Source organism: Malaya genurostris, chromosome 2, assembly GCF_030247185.1.
Source record: "Malaya genurostris strain Urasoe2022 chromosome 2, Malgen_1.1, whole genome shotgun sequence".
Classification (NCBI taxonomy): Eukaryota; Metazoa; Arthropoda; class Insecta; order Diptera; family Culicidae; genus Malaya; species Malaya genurostris.
In genome coordinates, this window is record NC_080571.1 from 272263014 (window position 1) to 272283367 (window position 20354).

Consider the following 20354-nt stretch of genomic DNA (forward strand, 5'->3'; position numbering starts at 1 on the left):
AAAAGACTGCAAATGCTTCGTCTCAGATCATTTGTTTCCGTGGCGAGAACCTTCGACAGAAATTATAAAAATTCTTGGATTTGATTTGTTTTCTGAAAATACGGGCGACGACATACGACTCTTCACCTTGTAGTTCATCCAAAAACCACTTATTATACGCAACAAATTCTCTATTTGAATTAAAACTTCCTTCACTAGTGTAAAAACCGTCAGTAAATGTAATCGAACTGAGAAATCTGCAAAGAGAAATTCAATTATTCTAATTCTCTGAATTTGAATCCCTTGAATTTCATACACAAATCAAGACAAAGTCCCATTTCAACAAACACCGGGTGAACTTTGCACGGCAAGTTCTTATCACTCAGAGTGAAACGGAACATCTTCGTCATGTTTGCTATGGAAAATTACCATATCAGCTGTTTCATTTCGCAAAAAATAAAGGATTCATTTGCATGTGGAGCATCTCATCTCGTTTTGAATATGATTCCAGCAGTCGACCAGTCGTCGGCATCGTTAGTAGCATAGTTGGGGAACCACCGGGGAGTGAATGAATGAAAAATAGCCCAGGGCAGCCAGAAATTGAACCCGGGCTACCATCAGATAAAAGATCAACATCTCTGAAATGAGCTCATTTCACCTCACCGTTGGCCTCACACTCGAGAGAAAGGGTTTGGAATGGGATGGCATGGATGCGAATTCATATGGGACGCAAAAATGATGACTGTTGAGCTTTCACAAGGCGTGACTTTTGCCATGATGCGGAACACCGGGACTGTACTACGGTGGCATTCACCACTTTGTGGTTCGCAATCCAAATAGCGGCATATTGACATTCGGCTCAGTGACATTCAAAACCTTTCAAAACCTTGAACCGCCTCGGGAAACCGATGTCTCATGACTATACATTTAGTGCCGTTTATCCCCTGCCGACTGACGGGATCGACATACCGGCTGCAGAGTTATTCTATTACTACGAACTGCCAATTTCAGTAACCATTTATTTCAACTTCAACTAACTATGGCAGTATTTGATAAGCACACGGCAACAGCCTGCGGTCAACTCGGCGGATAGCCGAGAGTCACTAAGACACTGCATCATATTAACATTTGCCATATGAATATGCATCGCGGGTGACAGCTTCAGCGACCCGACCAATTCGCAGCGTAGGTTGCGTTCCAGAGCCGGATTTGCGATAGAAGAATTTTATAATTGAAATTCATTGAAGGCACTCTGGCTGTCTGCTTGGAGAGCAGCACACTCCTAACTCCCTAACATCGCACGAACAGGCCGGCTACCTTTCAGTAAAGTGGAGTGAATGGGATTTATTACTTCGTCGATGCATTACACTTTATGGAATGTCAGCGCCGGACAGAACATTATGTGGAACGTGTGCATCTAGTGCATGTCAATCAATGATCCCGAAAGGGGGTTTGGTGTAGGTCAGTAGTCTCTGGGGGGAAGCGAGTCTGACATTTTCCGGGCGAAACTGGATAGAAAGCATTGATCGAACCCGCTGAGTGGTTGCAAGGGATTACGTATACAGTCTAACGGTAGGTGTTGAGTAGAGTAGAGTAGTGAAATATTATAGAAACTGTTGTTCTAAAATTCTACCAACGACATTCAACCACGATTGGTCCTAATATTGATCCAGAAGTTCACTATTTATCCAGAACGAAACTATAACTTCCTAAAAGTTGGAAAATAGAAGTTTCGAAGATTGCATTTGAAACGAATCATTCCAAATAGATTCAAATTCGAAGTTCGAATTGAGAATCCCAAAAAAATAAAGTTCCACATGAAAAGAACCCCAGGTAACCAGTTAGCACTGATATTGGCAGTAAAATAGCCTTTTATGAGCATCAAAAATTCTCATAGCTCTATATCTGCAATCTGTTGTAATCAATCAGAGTTCAGCTTCCAGAATACTTATGTTACCTGTCATAATTATGCATCTTATCTATGAATAGCCGTATATTTTGCCAAAAATCGTCCCTGGTTTAGTCTCAAGAGTGCCGATTGAAGTGCCAATTAGTGATTATTTGGTGTCATATTGCGGAATTAGTATGCGCTTAGTGGTAACCTCAAAAATTATTAGCATTCAATTCAAAGATGGATTTTTGATCAGTGGGTTTATCCTTAAAACATTTATTTGTGCTAACGGCCAACGCTTCGACACACACACAATTATAAGAAAAACCTGTTTTAATCCACCTAGTGGTGTAAAGATACTTTTTCATTTCCTGTATATTACAGAAGAAATTCCCCGAAAAACTACAATTTAAAAAAGTTTAGAAAATAGTTTTGATAGTTATTTTTCTGTTACATAATACTGCTACATTGATATACTAACATGTGTGAGAAAGTGAAGTGAGCTACATTTTATTACATTTAATTACTATTGTTGGCACTTCCGCAAACAAAAGCTGGATATCGGCATAGTGACATTCGGTTCATTCAACCATACACTAACACCAATGTATTCACGATTCTCTATGAATTTTGGAGAGAAAAAAAGGTACTAGTAGTCAAACTTGAATTAATTTCAGCAAATCTTTTATGGGATTATCAATGGTTGGTTTATTTGGTTACAGACTCTCATGGTCGGCAAACTAGAGAAATTAACTAGCAAATATAAAGAGGCAGCTTATGAAAAAAAATCTTGAAACTGCTATTTTTATACTAAGCACCCTATCTCCGGAAGCAGGGGTTTACGCCGAATGAAAATTGGAAGTTTGTGGAAATCGGTTCAGCCATCTCAGAGAAAAGTGAGTGACATTATTTTCAAATTTTTGGACTAACTGTGTATGGAATCATGAGTCGAGTCGGAAATCGGAAAACTTTTGTGATTATAAAAGTAAATCATCTAATATTTATTTTCTTTTATTTTCATTCATTGTGTTTCCCTGATTTTTCAGTAAAATGTACTGTTTTTCGTCGAAAAATATACAAGCGATAGACATATTCGAAAAAAATCTTTTATACTTTGGGCATGTTCAGCAGTGTTCTAATTCTAATTCAAATTCTGCACAATTTATGTCAGTTTTAAAATTTAAATCTAGAAATTATAACAAAATAAACTTTCAGCCCCAGCAACGTTTTATCTTTGTTTTAAATACAGCAAAAATAGAACGGCAGCGTATACCAGTTTTAAATTTGACAGTAGAACTGTTCGAATAAATAATACTAAAACGGCTTGCTGGGGATACGTTTGTTTCAGTTTCAGTTATATTATAGATTCTTTATAGAATTGAATCTTTCAGCTGCTGAATTTGCTCTTATACCGTTTTCGTTTATTGATCAGAGCAGCCCGAGAGCTGACCCGGAGTTCGCCAAACAACTTTTGAGATGTTTGTTTTAGCAACCTGGGGTCGCTCTAGATCGGACTCCAGTCGCTTATGGCGTTTTCGTTTTTAATTTGCACTACACTGGTGCAGTGCTACACTGAAACATGAATAAACGAACAAAAATGATGAAAACATAAACAGTAACCCTTGACTACAATAAACGATTCCATTGCACAGAGCTACACCAAACTTTTGATGAGTGCTACACCAGTGGTATCGGTGCAGAAAAAGTGTAGCACTAATGTAGTGCCATTGGCAAAAACGAACGGTTTCAGTGCAGCTTTCGCTACACCGGTGTAGTGCAATTTAAAAACGAAAACGACATTAGTTTCACTCTGAAAATTTTCTCGGGTCGCACCACGACATTCACACGAGTTTGTTTATTTTTGTTCTTTTTTATGAGTTGTTTAGACAGCGTACCACGTGTTCGTTTTACTCGGAGTCAGAGTCGCCCGCGTGTAGATTCAAAAACGAAAACGGTATTCAAAATTGGCAGCCGTAGCTATTTGAGGTATCATTTGATTCAGTAGTCAGTTGCCTATCCGTGACTTCGCAAAATCGAAACGAAGCGGTGTACACTGAAAAAATGGACCAAAAACGCAACGATCTTTTGAAGACATGAAACAGCTGACAACAAATCGATTTAACTATTGGAAGTACAAATAAGTTCGGTCCGTTTTCAAAAAATGGCTGTAGCTGTTATGAATATTGAACAGTAACAACAGTAGCAGAGTTTATAAACAACCTTGTTTTTCACTGTGTTAATTATGAGCAATTTTGTGTTAATTTAGCTGCATTTGCAAGAAGTTTTAGTTCACTGTTTCAATGGGAAGAAAAGTGCAGCCAAAGCGCATCAAATGCTTGTGGATGTTTATGGTGATAATGGTCCAACTGATATATCATGTAGAAAATGGTTTCGACGTTTCAAGAATACAGATTTCAGCGTTGAAGACAGGTCTCGCTCTGGACAACAACAACAAAATTCGGAGACAAAAAAGAGATAAAATATTCGATTTCACTTAACGCTTTGGCATAAATCCATGCTGATCTTTCAAAATACAGCATTTAGTCGCCTCGAAGGAGTACACGACTTACGACAATTTCAAAATTTTTTGAGGCAGTCTCACATATCTAACAAAAATAACCGATCTGAAGCAATTGTGAAACATGCCAATTATAACAAGTTTTAATTGGGTCATGTGCCACAGTTCGAAAAAGTTTATGCAGATGAAAAAGATATCCTCGCAAGACCATAACAATCCAATCGATGTTTGTTACAACTATTTCAAAAGTGTTCATCATTGTTTGAAATGAAAATGTTATTAAATTGACATAAGTGTGTGATAGACTACTTCCTATCGAGGGTAATAATGAAATATTAACATATACGACGACTTGAAAGCTGGAGCTCTTTGTATTCCCGGAATGGGAAACCGAATTCAGACGAAACTGAATGAAATCTATGAACCTATAAGGCTTTTCATTTGTGAAAATCGACCTAATTTTTGACCACTATTTCCGATACGTTTCGAACCGAAAAACCTGAAACAGATAGAACAAAAAACATCACCTACTCAGAAGAAAAATTTGAAGCAGACTTGGAATACAAGAAGAAGGTTTTTCTGTTTTATGCATCTTCACTTCTAATGATGATTTGAAATGTTCCAAACTCATCATTCAGTATTTCCGGGCCCGAAAATTTGTGAAACTCGGCTTGGTCATCTCTGAAAAATCGCTGTAAGTTCCATTTCTAAGATTTTGACCGCTCTTACCAATGCTTCTGCAATCATTAGAAGCAATATTAAATTCTTTGCGAATTCAACCAAAAATAACGTTAAATTACATGGTTGTATACGAGACACTACCGATCACGATGACATTTAAAATGCACGAGCAACCTTATCTACGAGCGGCTTTACCGAATCGCAAATCGGTTCGTTACTGATTTTAATTGGTTTTCGTTACTGATTTTAATGCAGAGCTAATTTTACCTAACGCACCATCTAAGTTGCATTTTTTTAACGTTTCTTTGGACGATGATTGAATTTTACCCAGGCTGTTATTGACACATATTTGAAAAGAACATATCTCGCCTGCAGACGAGTAATTCAACCACGGTATGAAAGCTCTTTTGAAGTAATTTGATATGTAAGTAGTCTCATCTGCACCTTTTTGCGCCTTTTGATGATAGACAAGTTGAAATTTTGTAGAAAAAAAACATGAGAAATGGCTCTATTTCATTAAAAAGAAATGATAGCAGCATAGTATATTTGAAAAAGTTTTGTAGTTTTTAAGGATAAAAAACTTTGTATAACATGAAAAACTCATATAATTTGAAAATGTATGTGTTTTTTTTTATACAAAAACTGGTTTTAGGAAACCTTTTTCAGAAAATACATTATATCATGAATTACACTCAAGTTACGGGAATAGTACTTTCAGAAAATTTGTTTGAAACAACTTTTTGCACAACTTTTTCGAAGTAACTTAGCCCCTATGTTGGCTCTGAACTAAAATAATATTTTTATCTTACTTTTAGGTGGATTTGCCAAAAGATGGCGTCTATCATTCTGAGCAACTTTGCTGAAGGTACTGTACCTCAAAAGCCACGTTCCTATGAGTTATCAATTAAGAGCGTGAAATTGCGCTTTTGAACCATTGTGCATTGTCGCAAAACTCAATTACCGGTAGCGATACCAGCAAATGAAAAATTGAACCAAGAAAAGGAAGATTTTTCATGTTGGCAGTTGTAAATTAGAAGTTTGTCAAGATTTTTAGAAAGGAGTTTAGAAAAGGTATCAAGTATAATGTTTCATTTTAAATAAACTTTAGTTTGGTAACAATGAATTAAGATTGACATTACCACCTCAGAGTGAAAACTTTTTCCTCCACTTCAGCTATGATTTTTCGAATGAATTTAATCGCTAATCGTTTTAAACATGAACTAAATCAAATTTTCCTATTGATTCGACAGCACATGCTAAAAGTATCATCTCTAATTCTAATTATTTTGAATAGTTTTAGGATCTATTACAAGACCTGTTCGTTTAAAGTTGTGGGCACATTTTTTTGGTTTTTATCTTTCTGATATAGAAAGGTTATGCAATTACTGTGAAGACAAACTTTTGAATCGAGACCCGGACGGCCGAGTATCATATACCATTCGCCTCAGCTTGTCGAGTACGCAAAATGTCTTTATGTGTATATGTGTGCGTATGTATGTATTTTTTGCACTCATTTTTATCGGAGATGGCTGAACCGATTTTAATTAACTTAAATTCAAATGAAAGGCCTTGTAGCCCCATACAAAGTTCCTGATTTTTATTCGAATCCTACTTTCGGTTCCGGGATTAATGGGTAATATGTGCAAAAAATGCAAATAAGTGCTCTTACTTACTTCTTACTTACTGATTCTTACAAACTTTGATTCAAATGAAAGGTATAATAATTCCATACAAATTCCTGAATATAATTTTGATCCGACTTCCGGTTACAAAAGTAAAGGGTGATTAGTGATTGTGATTGTGGTACATGAAATTTCCGAAATTGAAAATAAATTTTGATGCCAAAACGCTTAGAATTGCATGAAGCGTTGAGATTTAGTGTCATCTCAAAAAAAATTTTTTTTTTCAATCGACTTTTTGGGACTTATCAAATATCAAAATTTTTCGAAGTCCCAGAAAGTTGATTTTTTCGAAAAAAAATTTTTTTTTGAAACGTTTCATGCAGTTTTGAGACTTTTGGGATCAAAAAAAAATTCGAATTCGAAAATTGTCAAACCTTTACCACCGGGCAGCATCCCTTACGCATATCCGATTTAGCTCAAGTTTTGCATGAAGGCTTTTTTCGAGGTGCTTAAACTTTTGAGCACTAGAGCTTTACGAAAATAGAGCTGGTCCCAAAATTTTGACACCCTTATATATAAAAACGGTAAAAATCAACGTGTTTTGGCGGTTACGTCATTTATACCATCATGTCTCCGGAACCAAAAGTCACAGCCATTTGATCTTTGAACTTGATCAATGGCCCGAGCTTTCAAACGAGCCTGAGCTTGATAAAATCGGTTCAGCCATCTCTGAGATAGCTTCGAAAAGTGCGCACACATACACACACATACACACACATAAATACACACATACACACACACACACACACACACACACACACACACACACACACACACACACACACACACACACACACCAACACAAACACACACATACACACAGACATTTTCCGATCTCGTCGAACTGAGTCGAATGTTACATAACACTATGGGTCTCCGAGGCTCCGTTCGAAAGTCGGTTTTTCCAGCAATTCTAATACCTTTCTATAGAGAAAGGAAAAAAACGTAAAAAATATTCTTAGTTGATATCTAAACTACTCCAATCGGTTACCATTACCAGTAGACAACCAAACAAACCGATTTCGGCCAATCAGGCTCCCGATATTTGATTTGATTAACGACCTGAGATTGTAGCTATAGACTCAAAAATGGATCCCAGTAATTTTTTTCGAATCAACTTCGTCAGAGATGGCCTAACCAACCCTGAATACTACCTGAATTACATCACTAGGCGAATTAAAACAGGTTTTTGAAATTAGTTTTGATTTTGTAAGATGACGCAAATCCAAGAGGAAGATATAATTGTGACATAATGTGATTGGCTCGCGAAAATTCGACCTGAACAATACAACACGCTCCAGCTAGTGCAATTTGTTTGATGACGCCGAGTGGCAAGTATTGCAGTTGCAACGATAACTTGCGGAGGCATTGGCAGTTCAACGGCAAACAACTTTCTATCATTTACGGGTTATGGAAAAGATTCTGTTAGGAGAAGATGAATTTGCTCCACGACAATGAGCCCCCACACAAGTCTAAAAGCGTCCATGACACACTGGGAACTCTACAGTGGAAAGTGCTTGACCATGCGGTTTACTCACCACCATCTGTTTCCTTGAATGTCTATCCTACTAACAAATAATCCTAAAACCTGAAAAATTCCCAAAATGTGTAGAAAGCGATGAAAAATATTTCGAATAATATATCTAAAGACTGAAACTTTGGGTAAAACTAATTAAGAGTATAGTGTTTGCTAGTGCAAAGTTTTGATACAATCTGTCAAGTGGTTATCGAGATTGCTTTGATTAAAAAACTATGGGCGAAGGCGTGCAAAATCCAGAACACTCCACGGCGGACAGCGAAACAGTTGGGAATCGAAAATTCGAGCATGTCCTATACCCCATGTGGTAAAATCGTACAAGGAGACCCAGACGATCAGCGACGAACTGGCATCGGAAGAGAGGCGAAGTAATGCAATCCCGTGATCGCAAGGAAGCTGAGGGATTACTTCTAGCGCAATCCGAACCTTCTGATTCGGGACGCGGCCAAAAAGGTCAATTTTTCCGTCTGGGTCATTTAGCAGATAATGAAGCGGCCGCACTTCTGGTCTTCAACGAAAGAAATGCAGCACTAGGAAACTGTACCGCGAGTGATTACTGCACAAGACGTACATTAAAATTGACGCCAATCATATCCCCGACTTGGAGATTTCGCGTCGCAAGTCCCGTGTACATGTTCTGGCGAAGTTCCAGAAGATCGATTTATTACTGATTGATATATACTTTAGAATATGCTCTCATGCTTACAAGAAACAAAACGCACTAAAGGCATACCTTAGTACATAATCTATCATTTCGAACAAGAAATCTGTTTTTCTTCTTATTATCACTGCTGACGAAACGGGGATTTATTATGATAAATCTAAACACAGAAATACATATGCCATGCTCACGAGTCGAGTCCACTTCCGAGTATTCAAACTATCAAATAATCTGTAATTTCTCGTCATGACAACGCTCGGCCACATATTGCGACTCGACTGGCCAAAGTGTCTACCTACATAGTACCATGTTCGGCAGATGTAGGACAGTCAACAAGTTGCTTATGTTTGGGCTAACGCTCTCCAGTCTTCTGAGTTACTTTTTTTTGCTGAGTCCACCCTAGCTTCATTTTTCAACCACACATTATGTGCTCCTACTCTTCAGAATCCGACGACAAATCTGTTGGAATAATATTGAAAATAAAATTCTTCCTCACATGTTCTATAGTCTTGAGTTGGAGCCGCCTATCCACCACTGGAATTGATCGATGCAGAATGCTCTTATCGGAATACGCTTCATTTCAATCGACAGAATCAAAGGGGGGGGGGCTCACAACGGAAACGAGAAACTATTCTAGTCTAGAGCAATAGGAAAAGTTTATAGTTTGCGATGCATAATGATACTTTGAATGAAAAATATCAATCAGATATTCATTAAAAGCCTCCAATTTTGGGTGAAAATGTTGACAACTTTCTTCTAGACCTAAAACATTTTGGAAAAGGGATGGGGGTAGCCAAAAAAAGATAAACATAAAAAATCTGTGAATGATGCCACCTTGATTACGGGATAACACCAAATAAATGAAAACGACCTCTGTCTTGTAGGAAAATTGACCCTAAAATTTTCTATCAAGCTATTACTAGGTTTTATCCCAATAAAAAATGAGTGAGAACATACATAATCAGTAAAGATGGTTATTGTTTACTTACCGCTGTCCAAGAGTTCCGAGGTATCAATTAAATCCACCAAAATATAGACGCACCGGCAATCAAAAAGGGTTATTATCACACATTTACACCTTGGCGTCAGATATTGCGCTCTGTTTCTACCACGAAATCTCACGCTTTCCGACGTTCGTTACTGCCTTGTTACAAATTTGCTGGATATATTATTAATTATGCGAAGCAGCAGAATTTTAATCACACCCGGAGCCGTCGTACTTCAACTCACACTTAATTCGTTTTTGTTTTTTTTCCTCCTCCATACCCGGCTAGGTACACACCGGAAAACCAAACTTAATTAAATTTGAAAAATAAAAACTTGCACTTTGCATCAAACCTCCTCCACCGCGAACCACTTCTTCATTAGGTCGGTCGAAAAAACAAAACCACAAAGGAACCGTAAAACTGTGTTCCACGCCTCTAAAGTACCACTGCAGAACGACCTGAACAAAATCACAAACACCGTAAAACAGGACGCTCTGAACAACAACCACTTTTCACAGGCTGCTTCGGCGAGAATCGTTTTTCAACGACAGTCCGAGCGACTTCATTAAAATCACACACAAATTGATAAGCATTAAACGCGCAAACAGCATAGTTTCCCTTAATGACGCATAGCACTCACAGTTTCCTCTCGGTATCGGCTGCATCGATTGCGTTGACCAGCCCCACTTGAGTGCGTTTTGTCCTCGGAAACTCCTGAACACATTCACCGATAACGTTAATTGGTGCTCTCCGGTGCCCGTCCTGTGATTATTCAATTGGATTTGAATTATTTTTCACAACCGATTGCAAGTGGTAATAACATGGGTTGGGAGGGAGTTGCCACGGTGCTTGGTGCCGCAGGATTTTAATCGGTAAGGTTTCGAATGATTTACCGTTCATGATAATCTTGATCGTTACTCAGAGGTATAGAAGAAAATTTTACATTCGTGCAGCATTTGATTTGTGTGTTTTGTCCGAAGATAAGGCTAAATTGTTAGTTAAAAGTTCGTATATTCATTATCCCGAACAGCCTCGAACAAACATAAGACGATTGAGTTAATTTATAATTAATTTCTCGTATATCAATGCCCGAATGCCTCACAGATCTGAACTAAGTTGAACTGATATCCCTAATCTTCTATGCCTAATTTCCCTGAATTCACAATATGAAATGAAAGAACTTCTTTGTTTTAGAAAATATGCTAATTGTAAAAAAATATGACAATTCACGATGCAATACGGATAATGGATCAAGAGAGTGTCGACTTTCATTAAAAGAAGTAACAGCTCTCTCATAATGTACGTATTATTAAAAGACCGAGCAAAATGAAACGAGTCATAACTGGGTTTGACTTGTATAACAGAACAGTATTAAAACTATAAGGTGTAGGAATTAATTGTAGTTTCGTTCTAGTTTCCCCACAGTACCGTTATTCAAAGTATTGTCCATCGTTATCTACTACTTTTTACCATATTCCTGGCGAATCTCGGATATCGCGTTGATAAAAATCTTTTCCTTTAGATGCGATAAATAAATCGATTCAGTTTACGTTCCTAACATAGTTATAAAATATCAAAAAATCCATTTTGCCTTTCTCTATAGAAAGGTACCAGAGCTCGACGAGATCGGAAAAATGTCTGTGTGTATACACGTGTACTTTTCAAATATATTTTTAACAATCCATTTTTCTCAGAGATGGCTGAACCGATTTTAACAAACTTAGACTCGTTTGATAGTTACTATTGGGTCAGTGATCAAGTTCGAGGATCAAATGGCTGTCTGGCGATTCCGGCGATATAATGGTATAAGTGACGTAACTGACAAAACACGTTGTTTTTTAACCGCTCAGTTTTCTCAGAGATGACTGTCAAACCAAACTCCAAATAACGTAAACTAAAAAAAAAGATTTTGCATAAAATGGAAACGATTTTCGGTTTATAGATATTCATTGAATACTCCTATAATCTGGGTACTTTAGAAATGAATTTGATGAAGAAAAAAAAATTTGAGGTTGTTCCGAAACCCAAGATAGCGACTGCCGGCTTATCGATATTCCATGAAAATTTTTACAATATTGATATTTTTGACGAACAAATTCCGGAAAAAGATGTTTGAGCTCGCTTCGAAATTCAATATGGTGACATAAAGTCTATCGATATTCCTTCAAAACCCGCGTAAAATGGAAACCTAAAATATTTCAAGAACACGATTATTGATTTGAAGCTAATTACTTATTTTGGAGCAATTTATAACTCTCATAATTTATATCCAATGTGGATAAAAATCAATAACACTCAAAGAGACTATGGATCCGTTCACTGGTTCCAGAAACGCTTAGCAGATCATCAGACTCGACCTTCTCCGATTTGGATGAAACTTTGCACATGGCTTCAGTATGGTAAACCATAAGTTTTGAACCGATGGAGAGGTCAATCCGATTCACGACAGATTTTTGAAAAAGGCGTATGTATTTTTGCATTTCACAAAAATTGCCTTCTTCAAATCGTTGTAACTCGGAAACCGTTAATTGTACAAAAATGGCGTTCAGGAAGAAGTAGTAGGGGATCGATTGGGCACTCTAAAAAAAATATACACTGAAAAAAATTTTTGATTTTTTTTCTCAATATTTATAAAACAATCCGAAAAAGTTAAATAAAAAAAATCAGGGTTTTAACTTTTTCTGATATTTTTTATTTTAAAGCTGTTATTTTAACCTACAGATTGATGGCTATCCCATCCGTGCCTTTTGAAAAATGAAGAATTTACAGCTAAAACAATTCACAGATATATTCGAAATTTCAAGTTCTCGTTGAAAGATAAACATTTAAGCAGTAGAACTAACGTAACTACATCAAAACGAATAAGCACATGTAGAATCAAAGAAGTGTGTCAGTTGACTACCTACTGTTTACAACCAACGTACGTACCGGCGAATCGCTTACCTAAATTCTACCTGTTTCACATATAAATAGCTATGCATCGCAAATCTCTTTCGAAACAGTTACAATACTACAATATGGTTTTCCTAAAGTTTTGTAAACCTTTTCCTTTTCCTGGAATACCACGTTAAGCATTTGTGATCGCTGCCGTAGGCGGGCTTATAAGGAAAGTTATACGTCGGAAACATAAGGGCAGTCAACAACGGAACCACATCCATGCTCATCGCAATACGATTTAGAGGAAGTACCTTCAGCAGCTTCAATCAACTCAGCATCTTCTGAAGCATCAGTCGCGACGGAGTATTCAAGAGCACACAACAATGATCTCCTCAACATGGGCATCGCAGGAATCAACGTGTCTCCGGTATCAACGAAGAAAACCCGGAATGTTAATTATCCTCGAGAAAAATATTTGAATATTTCTAGAGGTACAAAAAAGCAAATATTCGGGTTCCCGGCGGATGAAGAAGATCCAGAATTACTCAAAACGAAAGCAGCAGAGTTGGATGAAGTGATTACTAAAATGATAGAGCAGTTTGCTAAGCCTGATTGCACTAGGAATGGAAAAGTGCGTTTGTTGTCAGTCTTGCCTAACTCGTGGTCAAAGGAGAAAATAGCCACCCAATTCAAGGCGAACCAATACATTGTGTCGAAGGCAAGAGAATCAACGGACGAAAAAAAAGCCAAGAAACAAACGGGACGCAGCAGGAACGAAACGAGGTGCTTCAATATTTCAACAGCGATGACGTCAGCAGAGTAATGCCGGGATCAAGAGATTACGTCACAGTCAAAATGAATGGTAAGCGTGAACGCAAACCAAAACGATTGCTTTATTCATCATTGAAAGAAATTTATTTGGGTTCTAAGGAGGCATATCCAGATCGAAATATTGGATTTAGTACATTTGCAGCATTAAGACCAAAACACTGCAAGTTGCTTGGAAGTTCTGGTTCACATACCATATGTGTTTGCACAATCCATGAGAATGTTTCATTAATGATTCATGCTGTTGAAAAATATTTCAAGTAGGATGATAAGAATTATTATTTAAAAAAGCTATGATGTGACTCATCAAAAAGATCCTTCTTCCCAAGATCTGGAGAGAAGCGAATTTCGAGGAACGTGATTTGACCGAGATAAGATTTTAACAATGGGTTTCTACTGACATATGTCATCTAGAGAAATTTGTCAAACCAGTAGAAGAATTTGTAGCATATTTTTGCGAAAAATTAGAAAAACTTGTGACTCATGATTTCATTAAAAATCAGCAATATGATTTTCTTAAAAAGGTAAAATCTAATTTAAAGACTGGAGAAATTGTAATTATTTGTGATTTTTCAGGAAATTTTTCATTTGTGCTTCAGAATGCTGTTCAAAGCCACTCTTGGAGCAATGATCAAGCAACCATTCATCCGTTTGAAATTTATTATAGAGAATCAGAAGAGCTTAAACTTTAAAGTTACATTGTGATTTCAGAAGTGCTTGAACACGATACCATCGCGGTTCAAGTGTTTATTTCACACTTAATGTTATTTTTAAAGCAAAATTTAAACTAAAAAAGCAATATTTATGTCTGACGGCAGAAAAAATTTTGCAAGTCTCTGTAAATTTAAATCAATGTATAACATTGATGCTGAGCGGCATGTTTTTGCAACTACTCATGGTAAAGGACCATGTGATGCACTCGGGGGTAATTTAAAGCGAATGGCACGACGTGAAAGCTTGGCTAAAGTACATGAACACCCAATCACAACGGCAAAACAATCATATGAATGGGCAGAGCAGAGACGTCGAGATGCGTTCACGCCCATGTCTTTTTGTTACGTGTCACAAGAAGAATATGAACGGGGTGTGACCGAGTGGAGTAGTGTTTACAAGGATACCAAAATGATTACAGACACACAGAAATACCATTCTTTCGTTCCGATTTCAGAAACCACAATCGTCACAAGACTGTATTCGAATGACGATGCACGTAGTACTCATACAATTTTCAAATACTTAAAACCTTAAATATAATTAAGGATTATTCATGTACATGTAATAATTGTAGATATAGCAAGCAAATAAATAATTTATGGAAATATAAAAATGGTGTTATAATTAAATATCCAAGTATCTCAAGAACAGCTACTTTTAGAAGAAAAGATATCATGAACAAATTTATTGCCTTTAACCTGTAGAATAAAATTCGACTGTTTAAATGATTATCTTTCAACGAGAACTTGAAATTTCGAATATACCTGTAAATTGTTTTAGCTGTAACTTCTTCATTTTTCGAAAGGCACGGATAGGATAGCCATCAATCTGTAGGTTTTAATAAGAGCTTTAAAATAAAATTTATCAAAAAATGATTTTAAATTTATTTTTTTTGGTTCATTTTGAAATTGTTGAGAAAAAAATCAAATTTTTGTTTTCAGTGTATATTTTTTTAGAGTGCCCTATTGATTCCTTACAACTTCATTCTGGACGTCATTTTTGTACGATTAACGGTTTCAGAATTACAACGAGAAGAACTTGATCATTTGCATGCACCCGTAAACTGTTTTAGCTGTAACTTCTTCATTTTTCAAAAGGCACGGATGGGGTAGCCATCAATCTGTAGGTTTTAATAAGAGCTTTAAAATAAAAATTATCAAAAAAAATTGAAACCCTGATTTTTTAAAATTTATTTATTTTTTGTTCATTTTGAAATTATTGAGAAAAATAATCAATAATTCAATTTTTTTTCAGTGTATTTTTTTTAGAGTGATTCCCTACAACTTCTTCCTGAACGCCATTTTCGTACAATTAACGGTTTCCGAGTCACAACGATTTGAAAAAGGCAATTTTGGTGAAATGCAAAAATACATACGCCCTTTTTAAAAATCAGTCGGGAGTCGGATTGACCTCTCCATCGGTTCATAACTTGTGGTTTGCCATACTGAAGCCATGGGCAAAGTTTCATCCAAATCGGAGAAGGTCGATTCTGATTTTGTTACTTTTTCGTCTACTCATTCCTGGGATTGCTCGTATCTAAGCTAGTGAACATCCGTTTTAGTTATCTTGAAGAATGATATCTATTCTCAATATGCTCTCAGAAATTGCAATCGAAGTTGAGGGTTTGTTCAGTAAAATGTGAAAAAATATTAACTCATGACTGTCTCATATGCAAAGTACTCGCATGTCAGTCCCATTCAGTGCAAATTTCAATAATTTCATTTGTTGCAATATTGGAATAGCAAAGGTGTATTACCGATATTTCATATTGCAAAAGGTAGCACAATAAATCAAAAAAATCGGAAATAAATTTCGATCGTCTGTTTCTCGACATGCCGATTTTCCATATGGGGCTGATATGCAATTATGGGCAGTTCGGGAAACTTCCAATAAAATAATAAAGAAATGCATGGTTCTTGAGAATTCTTTAAACCTAAGTTTGGGAAAAACAGTTGAAGCCGGGATTAAAAAAAAGGAATATAATAAAATTAATAGAATCGATACAGATCGGCATCTAAAATGACCTTCAATCAAAAAGAACTTCAAATAAAATCACTCATTTTTACATCGTTATTTATATTGTTCAACCCAGATTAAAAAAAAATTGTTCAAGTTTTTTTATAATCCGTTTAGCGTTTTTAGAAAAATGAGTAGCATTATTTTCATTATTTGCACACATGTTGCGCACTGGAATTCCAGAATCAAATATGTATAAAATTTGCTGTCTTTTGAAAAAAAATTAATATTAAATAAATTATCTGTCTATGAAAAAAAAAAAAACAGTAAAGTAATTTGTTGCTACGGAAATGAAAACTTTCTATCGAGTTTTTGTTATCTACATCAGAAAATCGAGACAATTCTATAGCTTATGACGTAAAAATTCGTAATCATTACTCGTAAGGCAGTCGACAATGTCTTCACTGCAATCAACATCCGACTTCACATTTGAAATTCATAAATTAAACAGCAGCAGGTTTTCAACCCATTTCTATTTAAATCAGTCTCTCAAGCTCAAGCTGGTTTATAGTAGTTTTTGAATGATTGCATAAGAATTTTACATGAGACAAAAGTGATGTCATTGTAAATGAAAAAAAGTAAAGGCCCTACATGGCAGCCTAATCAATTACCGGACAATTCGATAAAATATACCGTACCAAAATTATCATCCTTCACAGAAGACGAGAAATATTGAGTTTTGATTGAAATTTCAGCTGAGACAAGCTCATTACAAAAATCGTACGACCAGATCGAAATTCTCTCATCCAATCATAGTGTGATGCTACAAGATCAATTATAATAATAGCTGTCCTGGAAATTTCTCCTAAAATAACAAATTTTGTCTACGATAATCGAAAAATGAAGTTGAGAGTGTGGATGTAAGAAGTAGTGAAAATTATTGGACATAACATCTTAAATGGCTCAATCCAGGGAATGATAGAAATGAAAGAGATCTTTTAGTGTCTAAGTAAAATACTTTAGTAAGTAAAAACCCAAAAACTTAATATAGTTCTATTATTAATAGAATGCTTACAATAATATGATTTTCAAATTTAAAAAATTAAGTATATCCCAAATAATAATACCCAGTTAGTAAAACTTGTTCTTATATTTGAAACGGCATTCCAATGCACATAAATTGAATTATGACGTGCATATTCCAGACATTAAACCTCCTCGTTTTGCCCCTATGAGAGTTACTGGTAAATCACTGTTTCAATCAAATTTCAAGCACCGTTGCACCCTTTCAATCCACTTACGATAATCTCTTTAGGTCACGGCACTTGTCAGTGTTTGGTACCTAGCTGAATTTTGCCAACCACTCCGTTCACCAGCAGTCGTCGCAATTCCAATTTACACCTCGATCTTTCACTAAATCACTGCCCCTCCGTGAACCGAACCGATCCGATAACAAATGGTCGATCGAAACGATCAATATCCAACAGGTTGAGGCTATCTGTTGTCTTAATTACCCCGTAGCACCACACCGACAGTAAACCGGCCGGGTCCGAATCAATCAAGTTCACCGTGAGCATGCTTGCTCAACCCATCATTCATTTGCAGTTCTCCTTTCCGATCGCGAGCGGCTGAATTGGCTCGGCGAAAACAAAAACAAACGCGACACATCGTCCAAATCGTGTCCTGATACCACGGAGGCAAAACAAAACGCGCGCGCAGTCCCCAGCTACGAAACGTGCTTCGAGCGCATCCAAATCGTAGCCAAACCGTCGCTACGCAAAGTCAACCCGATCCGAACTCCGGCTGAGCGAAGACTGTCTGCTGTCGAACCGAGGACCGATTAATTTAAAATGCAATATTCCCCGGCAGCCGTTTTAAACTCAGATTTTTCTCAGTCCCCTCTTGGTTCTGTTTTTCCCATTTTTTCCTTCGCACTGCTGAAGCTGCCGTTGGCATACCCAACCAAAAACCATCAACAACGGCACACCAACCAACCAACCAACCGACCGACCGACCGACCTCATGTTCATTCAGTTTCAGTAATTTGTCCAGGGCAGTGCCGCATGCTGCTTGTGCTGCTGCTGCTGCTGCTGCTGCTGCTGCTGCTGTTGCTGCTACAAACAAGCGGTCCTCTTCTTGCCGGAGACGAATTGACGATGTTTTGATGCATGTTTTTCGGTGCGAAAGAAGAATTCAACATCAATGGGTCACTGGCGACGCGCGTGGTTTGGCGAGTGGCGTTTGTTTATGCTCGGCACTCGATCGCATGCCGGTGTTTGGAGACGTTCGTAGCGTTGTGTAGCTCACTGATATTACCTACGACTAGTGATGTTGCACTGAGTACAGGAAGTATTCGATTTTTTGTCAAGTAACACTTGAAATGTAAATTCAACGTTGTATGTTTTTGACAGATTTTCTAGCCATTATGAACACAGAAAACCAATCCGTTGTACAAAGGGCAAAAAGTCTCCAATCGAATTATTTCAGTAGAAGGTGGTTCTAGCTTACTGAGGTGTTTTTCCTTTGGTAAAAATTATTTAATTGATTCCAGAAGGTCTGAACACAACATTGTCATACCAGCAGCAAACCCACTTATTTGAATTTTTAGGCTGAATACGGTTGTCTGTTATTGAAAAGTTATTGTTATTACCTGGTTTCATACACGATCATTGTAAATCTTAGCGATATTTTTTCCTTATGTCGTTTTCGTTTTTCATTTGCCCTACACCGGTGTAGGTTAGGTTGCACTGAAACCGTTCGTTTTTGCCAATTGCACTATACCAGTGCTACACTTTTTCTGCACCGATACCACTGGTGTAGCACTCATCAAAAGTTTGGTGTAGCTCTGTGCAATGGAATCGTTTATTGTAGTCAATGGTTACTGTTTGTTTTTTTTCGTCATTTTTGTTCGTTTATTCATGCCTCAGTGTAGCACTGCACCGGTGTAGTGCAAATTAAAAACGAAAACGTCATTAGATTTATTAATTAAGAAAACCTAAATGAAATACACTCAAATCTCTTTTTATGCGTTATTTTTATACGATTTTGCTGCGACATTTTTATGCAAATTTTCTAATTTAAGTGAATTTTGCCATGCGAATTTTTAAAGTAATGCGATTTTCTTGTTTCGTCTTAGAAATTCACGGCACGTCGAGATCTAATGTCTCAAGAAAAATAAATATTTCGACTCTCTGGGACTGGGAATAATTTTTTCGACATAGCACCAGATCTTGATGTTTCATGAATTTTTAAGACATCTGAGAACAACAATTTTTGTTTCTTAGTGATACGGTTTCTTATGAGAATTTGCAAAGTAATGCGGTCTTAATCAATATTTTTCACAATACTACCCACATATACGCAAGTGCATCTATTTTTCTGACGGCACTCCTCAGCAATTCAAAAATGTAAAACACTTTGCGAATATTTTTCATCACGAGCATGATTTACAAATGATCAATGATTGTCAAATTTCGACCGCAAATGAATTGTACGAGTGGACTAGGAAAGCATCTTCTCTACCCAATATTGCAGTCATATACAAATGTTCGGAAGATTATGTAAAAGCAGAGAAATTTCTTATAAAATCGTTTCGAAAAATGTAAAATAATTTCTGGAATACTATCGTTTTACTATGCTGAGCCGCACGGAGACAAGGAATTAAAAATGAAGGTTTTCTCTTCCCAGGACACGTTTGAAGTATTGAGTTTTTGTAAACCAGGAAAACCAAATCATATAAAAATTGGAATTGGGCAAACACTTTATGTCACCATTATTTTATTACTCACTAGCGGACCCCTGCACACTTCGTAGCGCAATAGTATTAGATTAAATGTAAATAAATCAAAACTACTATTATGGAATTTAAATGGTTATTAAGAAAAGACAGTGAGTCCCAAAATTTTTATATCGCGAACTACAGGTTGGGAATAGCTGCTCTATGATAAACTATATTATTTTAGATTCTCCAATTTACGTCATACCCTCGATGACATTTGCTATTAACCTTTTAACTTTGAACTTTCTTTCTGCACCTGCTCCTGT

General features: G+C 36.7%; 1 protein-coding gene across 2 annotated transcripts in view; it reads right to left on the reverse strand.

Annotated features, from left to right (window-relative positions):
• The window catches only part of LOC131430053 (kinesin-like protein CG14535), a 377655-nt gene extending 359547 nt beyond the window's left edge, over nucleotides 1-18108 (reverse strand). For both annotated transcript variants that reach the window (XM_058594676.1, XM_058594674.1), the window contains exons 1-2: nucleotides 17612-18108; nucleotides 9939-10697 (exon numbers count right to left, since the gene is read on the reverse strand). The gene's annotated coding sequence lies outside the window, so the exon portion shown is untranslated. The remainder of the gene's footprint in view (nucleotides 1-9938; nucleotides 10698-17611) is intronic.
• Nucleotides 18109-20354: the final 2246 nt, after the last annotated feature.